The following is an 18,838-nucleotide window of genomic DNA, read 5'->3' on the forward strand; positions in this document are numbered from 1 at the left end:
TCCCACAAGCCCTTCTAAAACAAAGGCTGAGTGCAGTTGTTATAGTTAGGAAGATTTATGCCTGGGAGATTGAGGACTACATTTTCAACTAACTGACTCCAGGACTCCTCAAAAGTACTGTCAAAACTTCAAAACTGCACAGTAGTAGTCTAGGATACTTCGCCAACACTTCCCACCCTCTCTCACTCAGGGTCAGCATTGCATTGCTGTATGGTAGCCCTCCCAGCTTCGCCCAGTTTCCTTCCTGTTTCCCTTCACACAAGCATGTCTTCTAATTAAAATTTGTACATTAATCCTGTCTTGGCATCCTGTTCTTAGATATCTCAGCCTAATACAAAATGTAATAAGATTAGAATTAATGCCAATAGCATACACAGAAACAGCAAATAGGTGAATATTAAAACTAATTGCTAAATAATTTTTTAATCAAAAGAGAAAACTGAAAGTACAATTATATACTTACAAACAATACCATGTGATGAAACTTATAATCAAAGTTGTGTTTAGAAAAACATTTATAACTTAAATGCTTCTATTAACCAATTAAAAATGAAAATAAACCTACCAAAACTGAGAATTCAAGAACATAGAAAAAATAAACACGCCTAAGCACAGTAGGTTGAAGGAATTAATAGGGATTAAAGCAGATGTCAATAGAACAGAAAACAAAAATACTATATGTGATAATTATTTTCTTACCAGAGGTGGCTTTTCTCCTCAATTAATTTTAAAAATTAGAAAATATGTGTAGCAAGTTGGAAGGAAAAAATGCTGAGTAGTCATAGATAAATAAGATATATAAAAATAATAAATTATAATTGAATATTATATGGCGCATGATGTTGAAAAACATAATCAGGATTAAACGTATAATTTTAAGAGATTTACATTTAACCTAAACTTGCTGAAGATGATATAATAAAGCTAAGTAGATCAATTTAAAAATTAACAAGTTATCCCACTCATCTTCAAAGAGACTGGCTCAAAGTTTGAGGTGTGTTCTTTGTTTTATTTTATTTTTATTGAGCAATAATAATTGTATGTATTTTTATGGCATATAATGTGATGCTTCAATGCATGCATATATCGTGGAATGAGCAAATTAGGCTAATTAACATAGCCATGTCATAGGTGAGTTATTTCAAACTTTTTGGTAACATAAGTTATATTTTATTTACAAATATCTAGAGTACATACAAAGCAGGAAAGATTATCAATGTATTCAATACATATTTATAGGCATGATAATAAACCATGACTATAGGGGAAGGGAAGGGAGGATCAATCCATATCACTTATAAATATTGAGGCAAAAATTGTAGAACAGGTTTGGCAAATCGGATCAGAGAAGTCAATTTAGAAGAGGTGGTATCAAGAATGAACTAAAGAGTAGGATTTTCACCAGCAGAGCAAGGCACTAGAAACAAGGAAGAGTTACGTGAGCAGCAGAGGCATAGCACAAAAGACCCACCTAGGTAAAATGACCATGCTTCCCAGTTTCCCTGGCCAGTGCTTGCTTATACTACTTTCCAGTATAACTGTTAGTAGCATCCTTTTCCACTCACAAAGGTATCCTGGGTCTGGGCACAGTGGCTCACAGCCTTTAATCCCAGCACTTCGGGGAAGAAGCAGGCAGATCACCTGAACTCAGCAGATCTAGACCAACCTGGGCAACATGGCAAAATCCCATCTCTATAAAAAATACAAAAATTAGCTGGGCGTGGTGGTGCCCACTTGTATTCCCAGCTACTCAGGAGGCTGAGGCAGGTGAATCCCTTGAGCCCAGGAGGCAGAGGTTGCAGTGAGCCTAGATTGCACCACTGCACTCCAGCCTGGGCAACAGAGGGAGATCTTGTGAAAAAAAAGTATTCTAGGGTCTCCCTGACTACTTAAGATGCTGAAAGCTGGAAAGAGCATTGCTTTTATTCTAACAACTACAATACAAAAACCTGAATGAACTACACAATTGTAATTATTTGAACCACAGACTGAAACTCTCAGGGCAACCAAGTAGCCTAAAATCTAATAAAAGAGATGCATCTTCAAAGAAAAATGAGACACAAGCCCATCACAAGCACAGAGCATGGAAGGAAGAGTTGCCATTACAAACAGATAAAAAATTAACTGAAATTGTTAATGAATTGATAAAGGCTGGTTGTGGGTGGGTGCAAAACCATATAATCCATGGAGCCATAAACACAAGGGGGATTTGCACCCACTCATCCTTTTTTCTGCAGAACGCAGCTAGTGTTGATGAGAAACTCTGATGCCAGGGCAGGAAAACAATAAAAATCTAACTTTATTTTATGACTTGGAGGAGGGGAGAGGCCACCACTGCAGGAAAGGCACAAAGCCCTGGCAGAACCATCTTTTCCTGAGAGTTTTAAGCCCTTGAGGAAAGAGCAGTAAGCCCTGTCAACCTCAGGGCACAAATTAAGATCCATTACAGCTGGAGAAAAAGAAAAAAAAAAACTTTTATTTTTAAGGAAACAGGAAACCATGCTCAACCCTATCACTGGAGCAGCAAGAAAGTCCCACACAAGAACTACCAAAAATATAAGATAGGGTTTGCCTGCCAGGGAGGTGAGCAGCAGGATGACTGCCAAAGCTCCATCCCTAAGGCCCAGGGACACAAGGCCAGCCTAAGAATGAGGCTAGAGCAGGACAATAAAGAAACTCCTTTCCACTTCTATAATAAGGTTAGAAAGTCCCAATTCACAAGCTACAAATGTCTATCTCTGTGAGAGAGATAAGAGGATTGACACCCACTATGAGGTGCAGGCACAAAGGGAAGGCTTAAAGCCAAGGGTGGAGTAGAAACATTCAGCAAAACGCTCTGGCAACCCAGCTCCCGTGATAAACACAAGATAACCCTCCAGGATTTAAACTCTGTGATACACTCAAGGAAACAATAGGAACAACAAAACTCAAACCAGCTCAGATATGGAGTAGACTGAGTCAACTGCATGCACTATTGGTCTAGCAAAAAGGCATGCCTATTTTCAGGCACATATATTATTTCTCCCTGTTACTGGAGCTATTCACAATGAGTGGCATTCAATAGAAGAAATAGAAGGCTCACAAACAAGTAAGAAAAAAGAACCCACTGGAAAGAGATAAAGCAATTAACAGACACAGACTTAGAAATGGCCCAAACATTGGAACTATTGGACAGGAACTTTTAAATACTTATTATTAATAAATTACAATTTCTCATGGAAAACATGGTCAACAGCCATGAACAGATGTGGACTTTTGCAGAGAAATGAAAACTATTAAAAAGAATCAAATAGAAATGCTAAAAACTATCTATCAAAAATGAAAGTGAAATAGTTTTTGAAACAAAAGAATACATACATACAAATATACATGTATACATATGTAAAAGAATTTAATATCAGCAGACCTGCACCACAGGAAATATTTCAAAAAACAATCAAACAGAAAACAAACAAGTCTTTAGGCAAAGGAACATGATACTAGACAGAAATTTGAATCTATACCCACACAGGCAAATGAAAAACTCTAGGAATAGTTAAAATGAAAGTAAATTTAAAAGACACTTTTTTAACTACTCTAAATCACTTTTCTTTAAACATTCAGTAATGCACTAAAGTATCATTGAATGCCTAAAAAGCACTGGTAGAAATGCATTTGGGGTTTATATCATATGTAAATATAAAATGGATAACATTAATCAATAGCACGAAAGATGAGCGGGAAGATTGTCAGTATGCTGTTTTGTAAATTGCAATCTAAATGAAGCAGTATGATGCTATTTGAAAGTATATTGTTATTAATTAATGATGTGCATTGAAAACCCTATAGCAGCCACTACATTTTAAAAAGATATATATAATAAGCTAATCATGAAATAAAATAGAATTATGTAAATTACTCAATCATAACTAGACAGAAAGGAGACAAAAGGAACAAAGAACAGATGGAACAAACAGAAAACAAATAGCAAGAAAGCAGATTTTAATTTAACTATATATTTATAACTTATAAAAGTATTTAAATGCATTTATATCAGTCAGGGCTCTCCAGAGGGACAGAACCAATAGCATATACAAGAAAGATAATTTATTAAGAGAAATTTGCTCATGGTCACAAAGGTACAGTTCTAGCACAGGCCATCTGCAAGTTGGAGGACCAGAGAGGCCAGTAGTGTGGCTCCCAGGGAAGCTGGTAGCATGGCTTAGTCAAAAGCCTTAGAACCAGGGAAGTCTGAGAGCCTCCAGGAGGCTGCTGTTGCAAGTCACAGAATCCAGAGGCTGAAAGAATCTGGAGTCTTTTGTCCAAGGTCAGGAGGAGAGGAAGGTATTCTACGCAGAAAGGGAGAGAGAAGCTAGAGAATACTGGGTATCCCTTTCTTTGGTCTGTTGTCCTCCAGCCAACTGGATGATGTCTGCTTACACCGAGGGTGAGTCTTCCTGTCTCAGTCCACTGACTCACGGGTCCATCTCCTCTAGAAGAATCCTTCCAGACACACACAGAAATAATTCTTCTACCAGCCATCTAGATATTTCTCAATTTAGTCAAGTGAACAGTTAATAATAGCTATCATAGCACTAATGAAAAGACAGGGATGGTCAGATTGGCTAACAAGCAATTTATTCTGTCCAGATGAAACCCCTTTAAATATAAAGACAAGTATAGATTCAAAATAAAATGATGTAAAAAGATATACTATACCAACACTAATTAGAGGAAAGCTGAAGTGACTACATTCATATCAGACAAAATAGACTTCAGATCAAAGAATACTACCAGGAAAAAAAAAAAAAAAGAAGGAACGTTATAAGGCGGTGGCTCAGGAGAGGAGCTGACTACAAAGGAGACTGAAATAATTTTGGTAGAGTGAGACTATTACATATCTTGACTCCTGTGGCAATTACACAACCATACACATTCGTCAAATGCATAGATCTATACACTGAAAATGGTGAATCTTGCTGTAAGTAAATTATAGCTCAATGAACTGACGTTAAAAACATCACTCTATATAGAAGTGAAACAAGTAAAGAATACATTTATTTTCCCAAATGTCTATTCAATGTTTGCTAGGTAAATAACACTGTTTGAAGGCAATCTTGAGATCCCTTTTTCTTTTCATTCACTTTTAAATATAATCTGAGTGCATGCACATAATGATTTTTTCCTTTAAACTTTTTCATTGACATAAAACTCTACCTTAAAGATTTAATTAAAGGATTTTGTTTTACGACAAGGTTTCACTCTGTCACCTAAACTAGAGCACAATGGTGCGATTGCTACCCACTGCAACCTCAACTTCCCAGGGCTCACACAACCCTTCTACCTCAGCCTCCCAAGTAACTGGAACTACAGGTGCGTGCCACCATGCCTGTCAATTTTAGTTTTTAGTTTGTTTGTTTGTTTGTTTGTTTATTTATTTATTTATTTATTTTGTAGAGATGGGGTTTTGCCCTGTTGCTCACAGTGGTCTCAAACTCCTGAGCTCAAGAGATTTGCCTGCCTCAGCCTTCCAAATTGCTGGGTTTACAGGTATGTTACACTTTGGCAAGGATCATTTTATTTAAGGATGCTTTTTCTTTTTTCTTTTATTCTGAATTCCCTTTTCATACCAAATCTGTAAGCAAGTAGGTAAAATAATGGACATAAATGATTTCATTTTGTTCAAAAACTATTTCAAATACTCACAGTGAAGTTTCTGATTTCATCCTTTGTCAGAAATATTTATTACTTCGAAATAGGATAGAGAAAATGTTTCCTATGCAATACTTATATACCTGAAAGGGAATTTATCATGGGGAATTTGCTCAATTGCATGCCACCATTTGGAAAAGAATTAGAAGTAAAAGAGTATCCGAAATGATGCAGGGACTTTGAATTATTTCTTTTTTTTTATACAGTGCTTTGATAAATCAATTATCTCACACAATAACCCATATTCAGTATAATAAAACTCATTACTGTGAATTAGAAAGAAGTGAGAAATGTGAATTTATCCTTTAAGTGCTAATGCTACAATATTTACTATAATTTTAATGTGTTGCCCTGTGACTTACTGATCATTCAGTTTTAATTCAAAGAAAGGTATCTCAGGTAATGCTGCACATTGAAATAAAAAAATAAACATTCTTAGAAACAAAGCAAAACACTATGTAAAATTTCTTTCCAGAGACCACACATACTTGGGATAACAAACCATCATATGAATTTAGAGTTAAAGTGCATTTCTAAAAGAAAGTACGTGTTCTCATGCCTAGGGCTTTCTATGCTGCATATTTTGTTTAATACAGGCTGAAATCTGCTCAAAAACAGATAAATACATTTAATATTGACTGATGAACTAGGCCATCTCTGCTTCATAGTATTCAATAGTTACTGAATTGATCACCTTATCTGTTGGTAATTGTTTGGACGCGGAGGCAGGATGGTGCACTTCCGGGTTCTTCTTCACCACCAACACTTCCCGTGTGTGCGAGACGCCCGGGAAGGTGCAGATTAATCAGGCATGCACCAGGTGATGTCAATCCGAGGAGACCAAGATTTACCTGGTGGCACCTGCGGAGCGACCCCCTCCCCCCCACATGCCCGTGCCCCGCCTATTGCCCTCCCACTCCCAGAAAAGTCGCTCCCCGCAGATGCGCCGGGGGCGGGCTTTCTCAGCCCCCACTCTTGTCGGGACTGTATTAGAAACTCCACCCCCCCACCTCCGGTCCCTGAAGCTAGATGACCAAAGAATAAATTTGCAGTTTTGCTTTTAGCCTTGCCTACTCGCTGGTTCTTTTGTGCCCACTCGGCTGGTCTTAGAAAAACAAATCAGTAATATTCTTACTTTATATGACAGGAAATAAAAACCTTCTCCATACATTTTCATTTATTTTTATTATCTCATTGTACAGCATTTTAGAAACAATTCAACACCAAATAAGAAGACATCATTTCTTCACAATTCTGTCATCTCAATAAATCTAACTTTTAAATTTTTCACATTGTTTTGAAGCCTTAGCAATATAGGTACAAATTTTTTTTTTTTGTTTTTTTTGTTTGTTTGTTTTTTGAGACGGAGTCTCGCTATCACCCAGGCTGGAGTGCAGTGGCCGAATCTCAGCTCACTGCAAGCTCCGCCTCCCAGGTTCACGCCATTCTCCTGCCTCAGCCTCCCAAGTAGCTGGGACTACAGGCGCCCGCCACGTCGCCCGGCTAGTTTTTTGTATTTTTTTTTTTAGTAGAGACGGGGTTTCACCGTATTAGCCAGGATGGTCTCGATCTCCTGACCTCGTGATCCACCCGTCTCGGCCTCCCAAAGTGCTGGGATTACAGGCTTGAGCCACCGCACCCGGCCTAAAATTTTTAACACTGCAGTAAACATAGTGACAATACCGTTTATGCATCTATTCATTTTTCAACAAATATTCACTGACCACCATCATTTTAAGACCTTAGAATACATTCTAAACCAAAAATCTTTGCCTTCATGAAGATAAAACTTTGGGAGGTTCAATACAGGTAATATAAAAGAATTACCCAGCAACTTCGGAAGCTGAGGCAGATGAATCACTTCAAGCCGGGAACCTAAGCAGCGTAGTGAGACCCCCAGCGAGAGCGAGAGCGAGGTAAAGTATGTTGACATTATAAAGTTTTGCCATACTATAGTTAAAAAAAAATAGAGAAGATATGGCAGGGGAAAGGTGTGCTCGGAGTTTGGGAAAGGGCTCTGAAAGTTTAAATAGGATAAAAGAGTAGACCTACTTGAGATGCTCACACTAGAAACAATGTTAAAAGAGAAGAAATAGTCAGTCACGTGGATATCTAGGGAGTAGTCTAGACATGGGCCAGAGCCAGGCTGAGGTCCCTGGGCAGGGACATGCCTAGGAGGCCATTGCGGCTGGAATCCAGGGAACAGTAAGGAAAGTCGTAGGAAATGAAGTGAGGGAGGGAATAGGGAGTCAGGACAGAGCCTTTAAGACTTTCCGCTTGGAGTTTATTTTTTTCATTACAATCATATCAGAAACATTTTCCACATTGTTACATTCTCTTCTGCATAGGTATATGGCATGAGAGAGAGGAAATAATTCCCCAAGTGGTGTTGTTTTGACCAATGGAGCATAACCAACCTTCTAGGAAAAAAGAAAACAGAAAAAGACACATACCAGATAGACTCTATTTTTGAAATCTCTCTTCTTTCTTCACAATTTATTTCCACTTATTTTTTCCTATTCCCATTACCACATGTAGATGCCTAGAAAAAAAAAACCTAATATTTATATAACTTAAAGTATTAGGGTCTCGATCTTTTATTTTTCCAGCTTTCATTTTGAATGTGAAAGGAGCAATTTTAACAAAAAGGGAAATTGCAAAGAAATCATTCAGACATTGGATCAGAGGATCCCCATCATGTATAAAGGATCAGAGGATCCCCATCATGTATAAAGGAAGACCCTGTTTGCGGGCCTGCTAGAATATAAAACACAGTAATGGTTGATATGACAGATGAGTCTTTAGTAAACCACTGTGTTTACCCTCTTGTGAATGTATGTGGCCAGAACTGGAATTTGGTGCAAAGGTGACTATTTAAAACCATACAATTATGAGGCACATATTCCTTCCACTCTAGCTTTAAGAAAGTATGTTCTTTTCCCAGGAGATAGTGTTAGAATTGATCTGCCTCACACCAGTGTTTCATCTCTCTGTGCTAGTTATTCTGAGAGCTTTACTCATTTTTCCAAAACTATTGTTAGTATCCTTTGTACATGCAATAAACAGAAACCGGAGACTGCTCATTACTATGAAATGCTTTCATGATCTCATATTATTTCTTTTTAAATGCAGCCAGCTAAAACATGTTCTTGAAATGTGACAATTAATCAACAGATCCAAAGCAAATTTTCCTTTTTGCTTTCAAGTGACTAGTTAATTAGATGATTTACTATTTAAATGCTGCTCAACCCATACGACTGTTCATTATATTTATTTCCTGTGTCAATATAAATGTAAAATCTTAGAATAAATAATACGTAAAATTGTGCTCATTTCATTTCATGCTATTTGCCAGTTTCACATTAGATGCATTCTTGCCTGGAAGCACACTGATGAGTTGAATTCTCTCACATCTTTATTACTTATTCCTTATGGAAATATTCGTTTCTGAGAATTATAAAGAAAATATTTCAAGATTTTGTTATAATTGATAGCCATATTATATTCAATCATTATCCTTTTGTTACTATCAGAGCTGTTTAACTTGACATACTATGAGTTTGTAAAAACACACTTTTGGTTGCTGCAAGTTCATACTTTCTGTCATTAATACAAATGCATAGATTTCAGTAACCTTAAACAACTATTTATAGGAGGCAGAATAATTTTTAATGACATGAAATAGATATCCTCCTATTTCCCCATTGATGCTTCTAGGTCATTTTTCCTTCATCACTGGGCATCTTAGTTCCTTGGCATGCCACTTCCAAAGAGCTTTTCCTCCGTAACTGTGCAACCTTGAAAAATCCCAGTTACAAGCATCTCCGCTTCTAACCTCCAGTCTGTTACTCTAGCACTTGCGTTTTAATAACACCTAGACTACATCAGGGTCTTTAATCCATTCACGTTGCTGTTGGTCACCTCCATGTTCCCATGTCCTTGCTTATAGACTCAGCTTAGATCCCGGGTCTATAAAATAGGCACTCTTTATCCGTCAATACATTTGCCTTTGTAAATGCAAATGTTCCCTTGCTTGGTACCTACATTCACAAATCTCAATGGGCAGTCACACGTCAAGTAATTATATTGTACCTCTTTAATACATTTCATTCCCTTAGTCTCTGAAATGAATAGTTCAGACCTGCTTGTTTTTTCTTTTGAGTTTCTAGCCCTTGTCCTTATCTCCATCTCAGCCGATTTCCCCTCACGTATAGAGAGAAAATCAATTCTATCAGATGAGAACTGCTTCCTCTTCCCAAAACTAAATTCACCAACCACCCCACATGTATACCTCATTTCCTTTGAAATAGAAAAAAAAAGTCTCTCTTTCTTTCTAGTATTAAACCTCCATATGTCCCCTGAATTAACCCTACAATCAGTTTTCTGAGGTAGTACCAGGCAGTCATTAAGAATGAAGATAAGTTACTTACCTCTGTGTGCCTTAGTTTTCTTCTCCATAATCTGGGAATAGTAACAGTACCCCACTTAAATTGAGTAAGAAGATAATGAAGTAAGTGTAAAGTGATTATATTACATCTGGGCATAATAAGCACTTTATAATTGTCAATCACTTTTTTTCTCAAAGTTTTCTTTCTGCAATTTTCCCGATTATCCCCAGAATCAATTTTTCACTTTCACCCAGATCATCTCTATCAGTATACAAAGATGATTTTAAAACTTCCTTTATACATCAGGTCTGCCTCAAAAGCCTCACTGTACAGTATATACTCACTGTCCATACTCACTGTCTTCACTTGCTCACTTTCAGTTATGTATTCAATCCTCTCTGATTACACATTGGAGTTCACCACTTAAATACATTTATATTTCCAGTTGTTCAGTCCAAAAATTTACATTCTGCCTTTACATTATTTCATAAATATTGGTACTTCTCATTCACCTTATGTCATCACTGGGGTTTGAGCCTCTAAAAGTTTTCATGTGATTCTAGCAATAGACTTCTAACAACTTCCTTACTAGTTATTTATGTATTAACCAAAGCCTTTTTAAAATTATAAATCAAATGATGCCACTTCCAACCTAAAAATAATACTTTTTCAGTTGACAGTAGAACAACATCTAAATTTCTTACCAAGAATCGTGCATAATTTCCAAATCTAGGATCAGACATGGTTGATAATTATCATGCTTCCTTCTAATATTTTTGATGGCTTTTGTACAAAAAAAAAATCATTTATATACATAATTTTGGATTCCAGCTTTTAATTTAATGACATACCACAAGAATTATGTCATTAAAATGTTTGCTTCATATTTTTAGTGGGAGCATAATATTTCATCATATGAATGGAACACAATTTATATAACTAGTCTTACTTATCTGGTGTTGAATATTTGGTTTTCTTGAAGTCAGAGAACAGAATCTCAGTTTCACTTATTGATGGAAACCTTGTGGCAGTGGAGACACAATAAAATTTTCTAGAAGAACTAGGTAAGAAAGCTGTAACTCAGAAATGCGCCCTACCTAGATAATTAGTTTCCAACTGAAAATTCTGTAAATAAAATGACGTTTGTCTACTTAGTGCATAGTAAGTATATGTGTAGAGTTAAGAAGTGTTTCTGGCCTTTAAAATAACTGGTCTGAAAATTAATTTTAAAAGAGCAAATTTTAAAGAGTAACACAGTGATAAGAGGGAGTTGAGTGGATACATTTTTGAGGTATAACCAATACAAGATCTAAAGATCCTTAATTAGTATTCGTGATCAGACAACAGGGCCTGCTAACACACTCAAACTGAATCATGTCAAAATTTGGGTGATTTGGAAGGAAAGGACCTACCAAACCTCTATGCTATCCACAGACTTCAAAATATAAAGGCATATGGTTCAATAATATTGACAGTAAATAAAGAGTTACACTAGTAGTGTATTTATCCAGAGTTTACCAGTGGTCAGTTTTAATAAGCAGTGATACTATATTTTCTCTAAAAAAGGCATTGTTAGCTTTTGGTAACATGTATGCCTTTCTTATTTCCAATATATTTTAAAAAACCATAAAGCCTCCCCAGGAAATGTATGTATATACACATAAAATTTTGTATGCAGATACAGGTGATTCAGAAATGCTCCAATTAATGTTTTATCCTAGCTTAAAAATCATCAAGAAGAGCATTAAAAGTGTGTTCAAAAGAATTTTCATTGACAGTATCAATAAATGTAGCCCATTAGCAAAGAAGGGTAAAAAAAAAAAAAAAGAACTATAAAACAATCAGAAGATTTGAAAATGCACGGAAATTTATTGCAGTGGTAAGCGGCTCTATATATCTCATGTGACAAGTCCATGATTGTTTAACTGGATTTAAACAGAGTATTATGATAGATGTTCAGAGCACATTCCCTGAGTTATCAAGAATGACCAAAGCATTTTTGAACTTTCTGTTTCAAAAGACACTTTAGAAAGGATTCCACCAGAAATGACTTAAAAGTATTAGAAGTTTAAAAAGGAATACTCCTGACATCTCCCCTGAAGAAACCATATCTTTCACCAATGATGCCAGATAAATTATTTGCTACTGTGGCAATATCAGTCTCTTAGTGAATAATTCTAGCACTCTCCTCACATGCTTGGAGACTTTTCTTAGTTACCATATCATTTCAACTAATTAACAGGTTTGTTTAAGGGATCCGTTTCTTAAAAACTCTTTTACAGTTTTGTCAAAATTGATTTTTGTAATAAATTGACATAAGTTAAATGGACAAGGTAAGTCATCATTAAAGAAATCCCATGGCAAAAGATTCCTTTAATATGAGTTTCTGTATAACTCATCTTCCTTATGACTTTGCATGTACTATGATGGCTATAAGAAAGACAATAAACAAGTATTGGTGAGGATGTGGAGAAATTGGAACTCTCATACATTGCTTGTGGGAATGTAAAATGGTTCAGCTGCTTTGGAAAACAGTTTGTCAGTTTCTTTGAAAAGTTAAACATGGAGTTAGCATACGAACCAGGAATTCCAGTCCAAAGTATATAACCAAGAGAATTGAAGAGGTCTGTCTTCACCAGAACTTGTGCATGAATGTTCATAGCATTCCAAACATGTTCATCATAGCCAAAAGGTTGAAACAGCTCAAATGTCCATGCACTGATGAAAGCAAGACAAAGTGTTCTATGGCTAACAAAAAATGAAAATGGAAATATCATCATAGAAAATGAAATACTCATGCATGCTACAGCAGGGATAAACCTTAAAAACGTCATGGTAAGTGAAATAAGCCCGACACAAAAAGGCAAATATATGATTCCATTTATGTGAAATATCCAGAATAGACAAATTACCTAGACAGAAAGTACATTCGTGGTTTCCAAGGGTTGGTAGACGGTGGGATTGGGGAATGACTGCTAATGGGTGTGGGTTTCTTTTTGGAATATTAAAAATATTCTGAAATTAGGTAGAAGTGAAGGTTATACAACTAGTGAATAGACTAAAAATCACTGAAATCTATACTTTAAAATAGTGATTATGCCATGTTAATTATATCTCAATAAAAATGTCATCTTTTTATCAATTTGTATATTTCATATATAAGCTCTTGAAATGAACCATACCCTTGATATAATTTTTTCTTATATTTATGACTTTTACAACTGAGCCCTGAGGATTTCAAATAAAGAAGTGTGTCTCTAATAAACCAAAGTTATAAAGGGCCATAATTTTGAGGACTAGTCATGTCAGCAAAATGATTATTAGTAATTTTTAGATTAAACATATGAGAAGAATGAAGAACTAATTATAGCAGTGGCTCCTGTTCTGTCCCTCTCTTTCTCTCTCTCTCTCTCTGATTACAGGCTCCCGAGCAATAGTTCTACTGCAAAGTAAACATCTCTGTTTAGAATTTGCAAGAGGGTTCCGAGCACTGTCTTTGGTGCTGTATTTCCTAACTGATTTATTCAATTCAAATTAAGTATTTGATCTTTTAGCTACAAAGCAATGCAACCCAGCCTGGGGATGCTGAAAATTGTTAATTATGAAAATGACAGAGGAAAAGAGAAAATATTTAGCGAACACATTAAAGCTGTATATGAAGGAAAGTAATAAACCTCTACATAAACATCTGTGGTTTATGAGAGTATCATGTATTTTATTATTAAGCAAAAATCATGAGGCAGCAGAGAATATACTAATAATCACAAATATTTTCTAGAGCTAGATGAATTGCCTGAGACTGAAAAAGTTACATTTGTTTTTCTCACTATAATAACATAGTGAGAATATTTGATTATTTCACTCAGTGAAGAATTTTTCAATATTCTGCTGAGTATAAAAGATTCCCTCTCTTCTTTCACTGTTTCAGTGACCTTGTATCTTTTTATCTAATAAAACAAAATACTCATTCAACAGTTTAAACTGTTGTGTAAACTCTAAGGCTTTTTGTCTTGGTCCTTAGCATATGAACCACATGTAATTTGTAGCCCTGTCATGAAACTATTGGAATTTCTTCTCTCATTCTCAGTTGACATTAGTAGGAATAGAGAATTCTGGGTAATTGTTGCATTGTTTATTTCATAGAATATTTTATTATAATGATATATTTGGTTATAATGTCCAAACTATTTCAACCTTGTGTCATAAAAATTTCCTTTTAGAAGTAAAACAATCTTTGTAAATCATTGCATCCACACAATATTATTGGTTTTATGTAAGGTGGTCAACATGGTTTAGCAAGTTATGTAACTGTTTAGTTTTATAATTCTATAAGGAATCTTATATATACGATTCTATAAGGAATTATAACAATGCTTGACATACTCAAGACACTGAAATCATAATATAAAGCTAATTTTTAACAGTAGCAAGATAAGAATTTATTCAGAGTCCCATTAAAATGTTCAATATTCAGCAATTAAGACATGTAGTCAGACTTTTTTAAGGAATGGAGTATGTTAAATTAAAAAAAAGTGTCATCGCATAGCTGTTTTTGTCAACTCTATATCCAGCTATAGAGGAAAGAATATAAAGAAATGTGTAAATTCATAGATGAAAATGTGTTTTAAAGTGTAGAATGGAGGATTAGTGGGATAAAAAGAGTCTTGCCGGGGGACCAGGACCATTAAAATATCAATATGTTATAATGTTAGTTTAGACTAATGGTCAGATGAAGAATAAAATTGAGGTCACAAAATGATTAGGCTTGGCTCTAGGAAAGGACAGGGATTTGTAATTATGGAAATAGAAGCTCTGATTCTTACAGACATGGGGACATTTAAGGTAGGTGATCAGTGTATAGGAAGCATATGGAGGCAATAAAAATACCTATCATTGAAACATGAATATAGAGATTCCAGTAGTATTTTCTCCCGTTTCTGAAACTATTTTTACCCTGATTATTTTTAGTCATTTCTTTTCTGTGTCCCTGTCTTGATGCGTGACTCATCTTCTTTATCAAAATCCCTGCCTTGGGCTAGTTCTAACAGCCCATTCTTCCTTTTCATTGTGAGAATGTAACCACAAATCCTTCTGATGTTGACAGAGAAGATGGGGCACTACCGGGTCTCATTGCATTGAATCAATATAATAACCTATAAAAATGATGGCAGTCTTATATTCATGTGAAACATTTTGTGGGCTACAGTCACAGCTCCTTCAGCACCTAGGAAGTGAAGGGGCATATTAATTCAAGATATCAATGGTATTATTATTTATATTATCAGTATTAAATATTAGGTGACTTTCCAACTCTTTCTGCAGTTTTATCCTTTTAGGTATGACTGGTTCTATTATCTTTGACTTACAATATTGTCATACTAGATATATGATCCTTTGAAAATAAGGAAGGATAAGCAAGATATTCAAAATGTCCCCAGGTCTGTCACCACTACAGGAACTATTTCTATAAAACAAAATCTCTATCCTTTTCTAGAGCCAAGCCTAATCACTTGGTCATCTCAGTTTTATTCTCTATCAGACCATTAGTCTAAACTAACATTATGAAATTTTTGTATTTTAACAGCTCCCTCCAGAAACTCTTTTTATTCCACTAATCCTTCATTCTATACTTTAAAACACTTTTTTAATTCTATAAATTTACACAGTTCTCTATAATTTTTCCTCTATAGCCAGAAATAGAGTTGACAAAAATAGTTATGCAGATACTTTTAAAAAATTAACACACTCTCTTCTTTCCTTGATCAGTGTCTTACTATTTCTCTAAAATACACAAAACAACTTTTTAAATCTCTGAAATAAAATATTAAATTATATTGTGTTAGACTTTAAAAAATTACTTGTTAACTTTTTCCATACAAAGATATTGAAATCTATCCAAATCTAAAGTTTTTCTTATCTCCTTAATATTTTCTATTTCATCTTCATGTTCTTACTTGCTTAATTTGTGCTATGCCTTAAATATCTATGTGTTTGCTTTTATTTTTCAGTTGAGTGCAGAGTTGACTTAACATATTTCTCAGCCCATTGCACATTGTCATCATTGGTCAATTCAAGGTTTCCGCCTTATCTATTGTTATTTTTCTTCTTCTTCTCAATGTCTGCCTCCATTCCCCTCATACATACGGGCACCACCCTACTTGTGATACAGGTCTTAAGCCTGCACATATTCCTGTAATATTGTTATGTGACAGGGTATTTTAAATCTTGTGTATAGGATATTTTGCTGCTTATGCATCTCTGCTTCTCACTTTTCATGCTTAACACATTTGAAATTTGACTCTGTGATATTTCCTTCCTTCCTTCCTATAGTAGGTTTTTCCATTGTCTTCATGGTCCGTATTTTACACGTTTTTGATCAATAACAATACAGGTTGTTTCCAGCTTCCTGCCATTCCTAAAAATTATGTTTTGCCATTCTCACTGTGTAAAGTGATATATTATTGTTTAATTTTTCCTTGATCTGATTAATAGTCGGATGGAGTATTCTTTCATGTACGTTCCTGTTAGCTGTGGTCTTATCTACCTATACACTGCTTGTTCACCTAGTTTCCCCATTTTTCTATTGATATTTCTCTGTTTTTCTTATTTTACTTTTACTTTTTTTTTTTTTTTTTTTTTTTTTTTTTTTTTTTTTGGAGACGGAGTCTGGCTCTGTGGCTCTGTCGCCCAGGCTGGAGTGCAGTGGCCGGATCTCAGCTCACTGCAAGCTCCGCCTCCCAGGTTTACGCCATTCTCCTGCCTCAGCCTCCCGAGTAGCTGGGACTACAGGCGCCTGCCACCTCGCCCGGCTAGATTTTTGTATTTTTAGTAAAGACGGGGTTTCACCGTGTTAGCCAGGATGGTCTCGATCTCCTGACCTCGTGATCCACCCGTCTCGGCCTCCCAAAGTGCTGGGATTACAGGCTTGAGCCACCGCGCCCGGCCTTTTCTTATTGACTTACAAATGTCTTTCTATTTATGCCATCTGTCTGTTGATTTTGTCTGTTGCCCCTTAGACAGAAATCCTTAATTTCAATGTAGTCAAATCATCCATATATTTTTGCCATACAGTTTATATGTTGGGGTTTCATTTAAAAAGCTTTTTCTATGCCTAAATTACAAAACTTTTGTTTAAACTTTTATTCTTTTTATTTAATAACAAGTTTTTAATCTACCATCTATGCTATGGAAGCGTTCATGGTTAGCTTTATTTTTCTTCATATACTGATTCTATTTTCCAAATACCATTCCTAAATGATCCTTTTTCTCTGTTACTTCGTGGTGCTATGTTGAAGGCTAAACATTGTTCCCATCCATTGGTTTATTTGTCTATTCCTGAGTTAATACTATACTGACTTTTATTGCTAGAGATTTGGTTATATTTTAATATAGGTAGAATAAGCCCCTCCTCTCTAACTGCCCCATATACCTTTAATTTTCTTTTTTTTTTAAACTGACTTTTATTCTTCCATATAGATTTGAGCATGAGTTTTCCAAGTTACAAAAAAATCTGTTTTTAAATATGTCTCTTAATGATTATATATAACAGCATATTTTTGGATTTTGATTTTGATTTAAAAATCAGAAAGCTATCTCTTGCAACATTTTGAAAATATTATATCACTGTGTTCTACACTCAAGCATGCCTTTTTGAAGTCTGATGCCAATATGACTTGTTTCCCTCTGTGGAGAATCTCCTTTTGTCTCTAGAAACTTTTAAATTTTTCTCTTTGTCTTCAATAGCCATGTATTTTACAACGTTTTTAGGGTTGGGTTTCTTATTCTCTATGCTGTTTCATTCTGGAGCCCTTTCAAACAGAAGTTTTCCAACCTCTTTCAATTAGAGAAATTCTTGGATGTCACTTCTTGAAATATTTCCTTTTCTGTATCTACATACATTTTTTTCTCTCCAAATGGAACTTATTTTTAAAAATACTTTGATATTTCTATTGCTGACTCCAAATATGTTGACTTTACTTTTTCTCTCTTTTTATTCTCTCCAAGGACATTTTGGGAGAATTTTCTAGCCCACTTTTCCGTATTCTGTTCTATTATTTGGCTGTATCTTTTTAGTTATTTATCCAAAGTATTGGTAATTTATTTAAACAAACATTTTTTCACACCAAGTATGCCTACTTGGTTCTTATTTATAAATGCTTTTTCCTGCCTCATATTACAACTGTTCTATCTTAATTCTTTAAGAATGTTTACTAGTTTTGTTTAGAGTTTTTGGCTAGAATTTTCAGAAGCAGTGCTAATGCTGGGTCACCTGGTTACCTAGTATGTGCAGTTTGGATAGCTGCCTTTGTTTTGTAGCAATTATGCTCCTCGGGTGTACAGTTATTTTTGCATTTGAACTTGTTTTGCTCTGGCTGTTATTGGAAGAAGGAGGCCCAGGTTCTAGCTTGTGCTCCTGAGGGGTGAAGAGTGGGTGAATGTGGATGTTGATTGTTGGTAGAGAACCCGCCATGCCACAATTTGAACATGACCATCCCTCTTGGTACTTTCCTCACCAGATGACTCTCAACCCTTGATTGTAGTCAGATAATAATGGGAATGTGTTTGGAGATGTTATGGGATTTGGAGATGCTATGGAGTTTGCCATCCTTACAGATCTCTTTGGTATCTCTCCTAACACTTGTCAGGTTCCTGTGTAGCCTGAATACTATCTGCTGGCCCAGTGGCACTGGGTAGTCAGTACTGTTTTTCTGTCCCTTGAGCTACGACATGGCAGGAAAGTTCTTAAAGATACAGGTTAA

The sequence above is a fragment of the Piliocolobus tephrosceles genome, chromosome 11 (genome assembly GCF_002776525.5).
Source record: "Piliocolobus tephrosceles isolate RC106 chromosome 11, ASM277652v3, whole genome shotgun sequence".
Taxonomy (NCBI): domain Eukaryota; kingdom Metazoa; phylum Chordata; class Mammalia; order Primates; family Cercopithecidae; genus Piliocolobus; species Piliocolobus tephrosceles.